This window comes from Pan paniscus, chromosome 4, assembly GCF_029289425.2.
Source record: "Pan paniscus chromosome 4, NHGRI_mPanPan1-v2.0_pri, whole genome shotgun sequence".
Taxonomy (NCBI): domain Eukaryota; kingdom Metazoa; phylum Chordata; class Mammalia; order Primates; family Hominidae; genus Pan; species Pan paniscus.
The window spans coordinates 70602426-70615390 of NC_073253.2; the positions used below are offsets into that span (position 1 = coordinate 70602426).

General features: G+C 35.7%; 1 pseudogene; it reads left to right on the forward strand.

The window, feature by feature from the left end:
• Positions 1 to 9277: 9277 nt before the first annotated feature.
• Positions 9278 to 12182, forward strand: LOC100995367 (integrator complex subunit 6-like; annotated as a pseudogene).
• The last annotated feature ends 783 nt before the right edge of the window (positions 12183 to 12965 follow it).

Below are 12965 nucleotides of genomic sequence, written 5' to 3' on the forward strand. Positions count from 1 at the left end.
CATATCTACATGAAGAAAGATGAGGAAGATATTTTTATTTCCTGCCTTCTATGTCTCATGCTCAATGATTTTAGACTGTATCGACCAAAATATGACGCAACTGACCTTCTGTTACAGAAGTGCTACTCAATGATGATGCTAGAAAAAAAAAAATTCTCTCCTTACCCCAATTCTGTTTCCTAAATCCATGCAATGGAAGGGATGCAGTTTATCTTTTAAGGTATGGTCTCTTCACTCTGCTAGATGGAATGGGAAAGATAAAGCTACAGCTCTCAATGAGCTTATGCTCCAGTGAAGTAGACAAAGGAATCTTTATATGATTGTCCAGAATTATTACATTTCCTTCTTATTTTTGGTAATTTTCTATATTATGAGCCCCGGTCAGTTTCTAGAGATAAAACAAAAAGCTGATATACCCGACTTCCTTGTAGGTTGGTTTAAGTGCATGGCCTTTGTGGTGTAGGTAGAAGTGCATGGTCTATTTTCCACCAATCATTTGGACCCAAGTAAATGATCAGGCAAATACTTGGAGTGAATGAGTCACTGCAGGCCAGGGGGCAGGGGCGGGCAGAGGCACATGGAATCCCAGGGTGGCAGGGGTGGAACTACAGTTTAGAGTGTCATATGAGTGAGTGATACTGTCAGTACCATCATTGTGAGAAGCCACATGGTGTGGCTGGGAATTGTTATTAGTTTAATAGCCTCAGGATCTATATCTTTCGCCCTCCTGGGAATTTCAAAATGTGTCTATAATGTTGAACAATTCCCATGCCTTCTGATACCTGTCAGAGTGAAGTCTGTTATTTATGCCTGAGAACCTCTGAGAAATAAAGTAATCAATTGCAAAATGCCAAGTACTGTGAAAAAAGAAATAAGTTGGCAAGAGAAAGAAGTAGTCCACAATCTGTTTTGCTCACAACTCCTCCAAGGAATTTTATTGTTTTAAATTTTAGATTCAGGTGGTATACTTGCAAGTTTATGGAAAAGAGAAACCTGGATGCATATGTTGCATAATGCTGTGATTTGGACTTCTATTGAACCAGTCACCCAAATAGTGAACATAATACCCAATAGGTAGTTTTTCAGCCCGTTCCCCTTTCCCTCCTCCCCACTTTTGGAGTCTCCAGTGTCTATTGTTTCACTCTTTATGTTCATGTGTCCCCAATATTTGCTCCCACTTATAAGTGAGAGCGTGCAGCATTTTATTTCCCATTTCTGCATTAATTCACTTACAATAATGATCTCCAGCTATAACCATGTTGCTGCAAATGACATGATTTTGTTCTTTTTTTATGGATCCATAGTATTCCATGCTGTTTATATACCAGATTTTCTTTATTCCATTCACTGTTGATAAACACATAGGTTGAGTCCATGTCTTGGCTATTGTAAATAGTGCTGTGATAAATATATGAGTTCAGGTGTCTTTTTGATAGAATGATTTAATTTCTTTTAGGCATATACCCAAGAACTAGAACAAGACAAGGATGTCCATTCTCATCACCCCTATTCAATATAGTACTGGAAGTCCTGGCCACAGTAATTAGGCAAGGGAAAGAAATAAAATGTTATCTATATAGGAAAAGAGAAGTCAAGTTATCTGTTCATTGATGATATGATTTATATCTAGAAAATCCTAAATATTACTCCAAAAGACTCCTAGACATAATAAATGACTTCAGTAAAGTTTCAGGACACAAAATCAGTGTAAAAAAATCAATAGCATTTCTATACATCAATAATATTTAAGGTGAGAACAGAGTCAAGAATGTAATCCCATTTACAGTAGCCACGCACACAAAAAAATACCTAGGAATACATTTAACCAAGGAGGTGAAAAATCTGTACAACGAAAACTATAAACTACTGTTGAAATAAATTATAGATGACATAAACAAATAGAAAAACATCCCATACTCCTGGATTGGAAGAATCAACATCATTAAAATATCCATACTGCTCAAAGCATTCTACAAATTAAATGCAATTTCTATCAAATTACCAATGTCATCTTTTCACAGAATTAGAAAAAAACTATTCTAAAATTCATATGGAACAACAACAGCTAAAAAGAGCCCAAATAGCCAAAGTAATCACAAGCAACATGAATAAAGCCAAAGGGTATCACATTGCCCAGCTTTACACTACAAGGCTACAGTAACCAAAACAACATGGGTTTGGTACAGAGACATATAGATGAATTGAACAGAATAGAAAACCCAGAAATAAATATGCACAGCTACAACCAAGTGATCTTCAACAAAGCTGACAAAAATAAACAATGAAGAAAAGACACCCTATTCAATAAACGGTTCTGGAAGAACTGGTTAACCATTTACAGAAGATTGAAACTGATCTTTAATAGATCACTTTTATTTTATTTTTTATTTTTTTTTGAGATGGAGTTTCACTCTTGTGGCCCAGGCTGGAGTGCAATGGTGCGATCTCAGCTCACCACAACCTCCACCTCCCGGGTTCAAGCGATTCTCCTGCCTCAGCCTCCCGAGTAGCTGGGATCACAGGCATGTGCCACCACGCCAGGCTAATTTTGTATTTTTAGTAGAGACGGGGTTTCTCCATGTTGGTCAGGCTGGTCTCGAACTCTCGACCTCAGGTGATCCATCCGCCTCAGCCTTCCAAAGTGCTGGGATTACAGGCGTGAGCCACCACACCCAGCTTAGATCATTTTTATACTTCTTGTAATGAAAGTGTTTATATGAATTAAATATTAATTTTTATTTCCTGTGACAACACAAAGTGTCTAAACATTTATTTGTATTGTCATAATTTTATATATTATTAGTATACAATTAATCAAAACAATATAAAATATGCATTTTTATAATGTTTGTTAAATACCAAATACATATAATGTGCCTCTGAGTGAGATGAATAGGATTTCACTACTCTCCAGTAGTTTGCATGTCATGAATAAATAAAATATATTCTTAGAAACTCAGTAAATGATCTCTTTTTTTATTTTAATATCTATAAGCTTTGAGAAATCGTGTTAATTGACAAAAATAATTATATGGTAATTGAAAGAGTTGTATTATAGCAAATTCATTTATTTATTCGAATGTCTTTGAATTGCATGCCAAAAATGACACTGAAGGAAAACCTAATTGAATTCTCAGATGATATATTATTAAAAATATTTGTTGATGATGGATGACTATGGTATTCATGCTTTCAGTTTCTATAATGGACATTTTAAGAATTATCAAATGACTATTAATTCTATGGATTGCTCATTTCCATATTTAACCTAATAAGCTCAGAACACTTCTGAAAATCAAAATGTTTGCATGTATTACATATTTACCAGTGTAGTATTTCTCATAAAATAATATGTATGTAAAATATATTTTAATTAAAATCTTGATGCTTCAGCATTAGCATATTCTACTTACAAAAAATATTTTTCCTATTATTTAAATTGGTGTATCAAATCCTCATTGTGTTCCAAACATACAGATTAGTCTTACTGAATTTTAGATAACGAATTTATTTTTAATTTCAGATAAGTGTTACTAAGATGTCTATCTCGAGAAGTCCCATAAAAACACTAAGAAAGGAATTGTAGTATGTCATAAAAGATGTATTACTAAAAAGCAGTCAAGATTAGAGATGTAGAAATAATTTAATAAATTTATCAAATTTTATAAATTATAAAAACAAGATATTATTCTATTTTACATGCTCAATTTATAATGCAGTCTCAGTAAGTATAATTATTATTTATAATAGAGTATGATAAAAAATATGTTACATCTTTAATAAACGTGAGTACAATATAAAATTTTAATGTTTGGTTTATGGGCATAAACAAGTAAAAATTTATATTTTTAGTGACAAAAATTTTTACTGATAAAAATCAGTAATAACTCCAATAATTGCATAAAACATCATGATAAAACTTTCCCTATGTACTAATATGTAATATTAGAAGTATATATTATTATGTAATAATAGAACATAATAGAAAAATACATCGTCTCATGTAACTTCTTTTTTGTTAAATAGAAGGTAGACAATATTAAATATTTTATGACATAAGATGAGCATTCATTATAATTAAAACAATACATCAAGATATGATTTGACTAGGTCAGCTTTATTTGCCTTATTGGTTAATATGCACTAATGCTAAAAGAAATTTCGTGTAAGTTTTATCCTTGGATTTTATCCAATGTATATTGAAAATTTTGATAGTCTTCAAGAATATCTAGTTAGAGACTAACTATATGAATTAATATAATAACTAATGCTGCTTTAATACTCTAAAGATAATTTCTAAGATAAAATATTTTAAAGATGAATACAATATTAAGAATTTCTGAAGATAATTGCTTGACTTTAAATATGTTTTTTAAAATTTTGTGTGCATTCAATGTCTCTCTTTTATGCTGTCTTACTTTTGCTCTTGGTATCGTCTTTTAAGAATGATGCACTCTTTGATTTTTTAAATGATTACTTATACTCGTCCACTCCACCATTTGATTAAATTCAAAACTTTTCCTAACAGAGCCAAAATGCCCTTCTGTCGATGCTATATTTCACCATTAAGAAAACTATTTATAAGAGAAGAGGCCTTCAAGATGCACGTGTCTTGTTTAAACATTACAAAAAGCTTTCTTTTGTTTTTTTTCTTGGCAACCAAGTGATTTTTCATATAACCTGGTATGGTGAAATATATGGAAGTTAATTGAATTGATAGATTTCCTTAAATCTATCATTGCTGGAATATCCCTGGGAATATCTTCTACAGTTTGAATATGATTGTGTTAGAGTAACTGGGTGAGGTAGTGAGCGATTTATCTACATAGAATAGTTGGAGAAAGGCTCACAGGCCAAGGCATGTGAAATGAAGCATGACATACGAAAGGGGAGCTGAGATGCCAAAAGCTGGGTTGAAGAACATTTTAAGCAGAGGAAAAGTACATATGAAGGTCCTAAAGTATGAATGAACTTGGCTGGCTTAAAGATAAAAGACCAGTGTGGGTGGACAGAAGCAACTGAGAAAGAGAATTGAGGATGAGAAGGAATACAAAAGTAGCTATGCAAAAAAAAAAAAAAGTTTGCATTTAGGTCAAAATAAAATAATTCATAGAAAAGTTTAAAGCATAAGAATTCTGGAGTCTGAGTTACATTTTTAAAATGGATTAAAGACTTTAAGATATAACTCTGGCTCCAACATGAAGAATCCATTACAAGAGGCAATAGAGGAAGCATTGTGAAAGTGTTAAGTGAGAAATAATGATGTATTATTAGGCAAGGGAGATGGGCAGAGGCAGAATTGAAATTCACTTTTGAGATATAGTCAACATGATTTGCAGATGAACTGAATTTTCTTTTTTTTTTTTCCTTTTTTTTCTTTTTTCTTTTTTTGTTTTGTTTCGTTTTTTGAGACGGAGTTTCGCTGTTGTTGCCCAGGCTGGGGTGCAATGGCACGATCTCGGCTCGCCGCAACCTCCGCCTCCGGGGTTCAAGCGATTCTCCTGCCTCAGCCTTCCGAGTAGCTGGGATTACAGGCATGTGCCACCATGCCCAGCTAATTTTGTATTTTTAGTAGAGATGGGGTTTTTCCATGTTGGTCAGGCTGGTCTTGAACTCCCGACCTCATGTGATCTGCCCACCTCGGCCTTTCAAAGTGGTGGCTGGGTGAGCCAACACGCCCGGCCAGAACTGAATTATCAAAGTATTAAAGGGAGAGAAATAGTGATGAGTACCCTGGAATTTGGATTAACGTCACAGTCATTTATTGAGATGAAAATTCCTGGAGAATCAAAATTCATAAGGAGGAATTTCATTTTGAGCATGCTAATTTGCTATGAAATTAATATAGATTAAATATCTTATTAAAAATAGATCTCGGGCCAGGCACAGTGGCTCACGCCTGTAATCCCAGCACTTTGGGCGGCTGAGGCGGGTGGATCACGAGGTCAGAGATCGACACAAGCCTGGCTAACACAGTGAAACCCCGTCTCTACTAAAATTACAAAAAAATTCGCCAGGCATGGTGGCGGGCGCCTGTAGTCCCAGCTACTCGGGAGGCTGAGGCAGGAGAACGGCGTGAGCCTTGGAGGCGGAGCTTGCAGTGGGCCAAGACCGCGCCACTGCACTACAGCCTGGGCAAAAGTTCAGATTCCGTCTCAAAAAAAAAAAAAAAAAAAAAAAAACCACCTCATATTGAATTAATAATAAAGCTCAAAAGCTTAAGAAATATACCTAAATCAAAATAGTAATAAAATGTTAAAGTAAATAGGTGGATTAAAATACATCTGAGAAACTCAAATAGGAATAGTGCAGTACTACTAAACATTAACACAGAATCCAAGGTAAGAGTCTTAAATTACTGGCTATATTGCATTGACATGTTCCACTATGAGCTTTTTTGCACCTATAATTATAACATAGACCTCCTAAAAACTATTAATCAAGGACACAAAAAGTACATATAAAATAATTTGTAATATTATTAACTGTAAATTTAACTTTATTATCCACATTTTTAAGTATCCATTGGCATACGGAGAAAAATATACACATTGAATCACAAAGAATATCTCAAAAAATTATAAAATGTCAAATTTACAAATATCTATTTTCCGACAAATACATACAAAATATATTTCAGTTAAAAATAAATAACAAAAGCACAACCACTAAGTCTCATTCACCACTATACATACATTACAATTTAGAAATTAAAAGTATTCCATAGTAAATTTTGGACTAAAAAGAGAATAACAAATCAAATTATAAACTATGATGGAATAATTAAGTATTGCATAGTAACAGAAGTGTTTCTATTAAAATCAATGGGGAATAAGGATTCTTGTAAATAGTATTAGTAACATAATTTTAGAAGTTCTAGCTGTAAGGCATGAAAAAAAGTCAACATAGCTAGTGTAAAGAATAAAATAATTTAGTGTGGAACAAATAAGTTCCTTTTAGACATTTTTGGAAAGGTTTTCTATTTTAAAAAATAAATTTTAAATATATATATGTATGCATGTCTACAGGCACACAAAATAAAATTAGATCTCCCTTTACAACTACATTGAAATAAACTATAAATGGATTAAATGTTAAAATTTTAAGCCAAATTAAATCCCCCAATACTAAAAATTATACAAAAAGTTATACACTTGACTACATATAAAGTCAAAATTGTTTTAGTGTTAAAAAATTAGAAGCTACTTTAAAAGACAAACTAGTAAAATATTCAAAACTCATATAATAATGTTTAGCATACTTATTCTTTGTTAAAAAATAATTATTTTAAATATCTATTAGCCAAAAGGACAGAACATGTGGATTCAGTTAAATAGATTACAGCAAAAAACAGAAGAAATAAAACTGGTCGTTAAACAAGAAAACATATTTGATCTCACAAGTAATCAAATAAATTCATAATAAAATAATGACATACCAGATTTTGGCCTATCAAATTTTCAAAGAACAAAATGGTGAAGAAACTGTGAACCTGAATTCTGATGAGATGCTGCCAAGAGTGTAAATAGATAAATCCTTTCAGGGAGGTAATTTTCTATTATGTATCAAGATTTTTAAGATAAGTAACGTGAATTTGATAAAGTATTTTTACTTCTAGTAATCCCTCATTAAGAAATTATTACTGACATGGACAATAGAAATCTATGCAATGATGTTCATATGGGGAAATGTGTGTATAGGTGAAAACAAAGGATACTTACAGGAATATCTCATTTTATGGTACTTCACTTTATCGCACTTCATAGATACTGCATTTTTTGCAAACTGGTTTGTGGCAAGTCTGTGCTGAGCAATTTTATCAGTTTATCAGTGTCATTTCCCAATGCGACACAGAGACGGCATTTGTACACTCTGTATCTCTGTGTCACATTTTGGTAATTCTCGCAATGTTTCAAGCTTAATTATTATTGTTGTATTTCTTATAGCGATCTGTAACCAGTGATCTTAAAGTTACTATTGTAATTGTTTGAGGGCACTACAAACCACTCCCATATAAGAAAGCAAACTTAATTAATACATGTATGTGTTCTTACTGCTCCACAGACCAGTCATTCCCCTATCTCTGTGCTTCTCTAAGATTCTCCCTATTCCCTGAGATACAACAGTATTGAAATTAGGCCAATTAATAATCCTACAATGGCCTCTAAGTGTTCGAGTGAAAGGAAGAGTCATGTATCTCTCACTTTAAGTAAAAAGCTATAAATGATTAAGCGTAGTGAGGAAGGCATGTCAAAAGCCAAGACAGGTTGTACGCCAGGCCTTTTGCTCCAAACAGTTAGCCAAGCTGTGGATACAAATCAAACGTTATTGGCAGAAATTTAAAGTGCTACTTGAATGAACACACAAATGATAAGAAAGTGAAACAGCCTTATTACTGACATGCAGAAAGTTTCAATGTTCTTGACAGAAGATCAAGCCAATTATATAACATTCTCTTGAAACAAAGCCTAACCCAGTTCAAACTCTCAATTCAATGAAAGCCCAGAGATGTGAGGAAGCTGTAGAAGAAAGTTGGAAGCTAGCAGAAGTTGGTTGATGAAATTTAAGGAAAGAAGCCATCTCCATAACATCAAAGCACAAGATAAAGCAGCAATGCTGATGGAGAAGCCGCAGAAACTTATTCAGATCTAGCTAAGATAAATGATGAAGATGAATGCACTAAACAGATTTTCAATGTAGATGAAATAGCTTCATATTGGAAGAAGATTTCATCTAGGTCTGTCGTAGGGAGGAGAAGTCAATGCCTGTCTTCAAAGCTTCTAAAAACAGTTTGACTCTCTTATTAGGGGCTAATGCTCCTGATGACTTTAAGTTGAAGCCAATGGTCATTTACCATTCAAAAAAATCCTAGGACCCTTAAGAATTATGCTAAATCTACTCTGCCTGTGCTCTATTAAGTGGATCAATAAAGCCTAAAAGATAGCACATCTATCCATAGCGCAGTTCACTGAATATTTTAAGCCCACCATTGAGACTTGCTGATAAGAAAGAAAGATGCTCCTCCCTCCCCTCCCCCAACGCGAGGGCGGGCGGGCGCTGCGAGGCGGGCTATGCCTGGGCCGGGCTCCGGCCCCAGTGCTGTGCGTGGGGAGCCATCTGTGTGTGGGGGACCTCGTGGAGGGGTGGCTGCTGCGTGTGCGGTACTGTGGAGGCGGCGGGGCCGCTGGGCGCCCCTTTTCCGCCTGGTAACCTCGCCTCTGTGCTTCCCTCTCGCTCGCCCTGTTCCTCCTCTAGTCCCTCGGCTCCGTGCCCCGGGACCCTGCCAGCAGAGGAGACAGGTATATGCTCGTCACTTTCGAAGAGCCGCCCTGTGCTATCAAGGCTGGATGGAAAGAAAACCATGCAACGTTTATGAATGAACTGAAAAACCTTCAGGCTGAAGGACTTAGGACTCTTGGCCAATCCCTAAGGTAAGCTTTTGATTTATTAAATTTAAATAGATTAGCAACTGGCATAGACAACTATGGGCAGGGAAGAAACCCTTTTTTCTTGGAGCCAGCAATAATTATCACAATTACTGATGGGAGCAAGCTGACTACCACCAGTGGAGTCCAGGATGAGCTTCATTTACCTCTTAATTCTCCTTTGCCTGGAAGTGAATTGACCAAGGAACCTTTTCCTTGGGATCTGAGATTCTTTGCATTAGTGTTGCGGTTGCCTGGCACCATGTCAGTAGAATCAGAACAGTTGACAGGTGTGCCTTTAGATGACTCTGCAATCACACCAATGTGTGAAGTGACAGATGGCTGGTCATATTTTGTGTGTTCTCCAAGAATGCTTAATCAGTGTCTGGAGTCCTTGGTGCAGAAAGTACAAAGTTGGGTGGTAATAAACTTTCAAAAAGCAGGACCAGATCCTTCCCCTGTAGAAGATGGGCAGCCAGATATATCAAGGCCTTTTGGATCTCAGCCTTGGCATAACTGTCACAAACTCATATGTGTCAGACCAAATCCTAAAACTGGGGTTCCTATAGGTCATGGCCTGTTCCAGAGTCTTTTTGGCCAGATTAAAATTCGCCAACACTACCACTTCGTACATCTCATCCTGTAGTGAAGTTTTCCTGTACAGACTGAAGCAATGGTTATTGATAAACTTCCTTTTGACAAATACGAGTTGGAACCTTCATCACTGACTCAATTTATCCTGGAAAGGAAATCTCCTGAAACATGTTGGCAGGTGTACGTCAGCAATAGTGCAAAATAAGTGAACTTGGTCATCCTTTTGGTTACTTGAAAGCCAGTATGGCACTGAACTGTGTCAATTTATTTGTGATGCCTTACAATTACCCAGTCCTTCCCCTCTTAGATGACTTGTTTAAAGTGCATAAAGCAAAACCAACATTGAAGTGGAGACAGTCATTTGAAAGTTATTTGAAGACCGTGCCTCCCTACTATCTCGGGCCCTTGAAGAAAGCTGTTAGTATGATGGGAGCACCTAACCTAATAGCAGACAGTATGGAATATGGACTTAGTTATAGTGTCATTTCTTACCTCAAAAAACTGAGTCAACAGGCCAAAATAGAATCTGATCGAGTCATTGGATCTGTAGGCAAGAAAGGAGTACAGGAAACTGGAATAAAAGTCTGGAGCCAATCACATGGTTTATCAAGGGCATATAGGAAAGATTTTCCACGACTCCTCCAGGGAATTTCAGAAGATGTCCCTCACAGACTGCTAGACCTTAATATGAAGGAATACGCTGGGTTCCACATTGCTTTGCTGAATAAGGATTTGAAGCCACAGACATTTAGAAATGCTTATGACATTCCAAGACGAAATCTTTTGGATCACTTAACAAGAATGAGATCTAATCTTTTGAAGCACACTCGCAGATTTCTTAAAGGACAGGACGAAGATCAAGTGCAGTGTTCCTATAGCACAAATGGGGAACTACCAGGAATACCTCAAGCAAGTTACCTTCTCCACTAAGAGAACTTGATCCTGATCAGCCGCAAAGGTTACATACATTTGGCAACTCCTTTAAGCTGGATAAAAAGGGTATGATGACAGATGAAGCAGATGAATTTGTGGCTGGACCTCAAAATAAACATAAACGACCTGGAGAATCAAATATGCAAGGGGTCCCTAAAAGACGTCAGTGTATGTCTCCACTACTAAGAGGCAGACAGCAGAATCCTGTTGTAAACAATCATATCGGGGGAAAAGGACCACCTGCACCTACAACTCAAGCACAGCCAGATCTTATTAAGCTTCTTCCTCTTCATAAAATTTCAGAAACCACTAATGATTTGATAATACATGATGTGGTTGAAAATCATGTTGCAGACCAACTTTCATCAGACATTACACCAAATGCTGTGGATACTGAATTTTCAACATCTTCTCCAGCCAGTTTACTGGAAGGGCCAACCAATCATATGGAGGCTCCTGGTCATGACAATTTAGGAACCAATGACCTCACTGTTGGTGGATTTTTAGAAAATCATGAGGAGCCAAGAGATAAAGAACAATGTGCTGAAGAGAACATACCAGCATCTTCACTCAACACAGGAAAGAAATTGATCCATTGCAGAAGCCATGAAGAGGTCAATACCGAGCTAAAACCACAAATAATGAAAGAGATCCGAAAGCCAGGGAGAAAATATGAAAGAATCTTCACTTTACTGAAGCATGTGCAAGGCAGTTTACAAACAAGACTAATATTTTTACAAAATTTCATTAAAGAAGCATCAAGGTTTTAAAAACGAATGCTAATAGAACAACTGGAGAACTTCTTGGATGAAATTCATCAAAGAGCCAATCAGATCAACCATATTAATAGCAATTAAAAGAAAATAGAATGTGGCCACTTCACTATCTTCCTCAAATACAAAGTAAATACAAGACTGTTGTGATCTTGCGTTCATTTTCTGACATGCATTGTCGGCTATTTGAAATACTAAAAGCAAATCTACAGATCATTTTCCATCATTTTACAGTGACCTTTTCTTCATTTTGGTTTATTTTTGTAATGTGAAAAGTATCACTCTAAAAAACATTTTTATTTAACAAACTAAAAATATTCCTCCAAAGAAAAAAGAAAGAAAAATTCCTTTTGAAATATTGTTGCTCATTGACAATGCACCTATTCACCCAAGAGCTCTGATAGACATGTACAAGGAGATTAGTGTTGTTTTCATGTCTGCTAACACAACATCCATTCTTCAGCCCACAGATCAAGGAGTAATTTCATCTTTCAAATTTCATTATTTAAGAAATACATTTGTAAGGCTATAGCTTCCATATATAGTGATTCTTCTGATAGATCTGGGCAAAGTAAATTCAAAACCTCTGGAAAAGATTCACCAGTCTAGATGCCATTAACATTTGTGATTCATGGGAAGAGGTGAAAATATCACTAACAGGAGTTTGGAAGAAGTTGATTCCAACCCTCATGGGTGACTCCGAGGAATTCAAGACTTCAGAGGAAGAAGTAACTGCAGAGGTAGGAGAAACAGCAAGAGATCTAGAATTCTAAGTGAAGCCTGAAGATGTGACAATTGCTACAAGCTCATGATCAAATTTGGAAAGATGAGAAGCTTCTTTTATGGATAAGCCAAGAAAATGGTTTCTTGAGATGGAATCTATACCTGGTGAAGACGAGTTGAACATTGTTAAAATTACAAGAAAGGATTTAGAATATGACATAAATTTATGTGTATATATATAATGTATAAATACACACATATATATGTATAATATAAACTTAATTGATCAAGCAGCAACAGGGTTAGAGAGGATTGACTCTAATTTTGAAAGAAGTTCTACTCTTGGAAAAATGCTACCAAACAGCATCGCAGGCTACAGAGAAATCTTTTGTGAAAGGAAGAGTCAATCACTGTGGCAAACTTTATTGTTCTCTTATTTTAAGAAATTGCCACAGCCACCCCACCCTTTAGCAACCATCACTCTGATCAGTCAGCATCCATGAACCTCAAGGCAAGA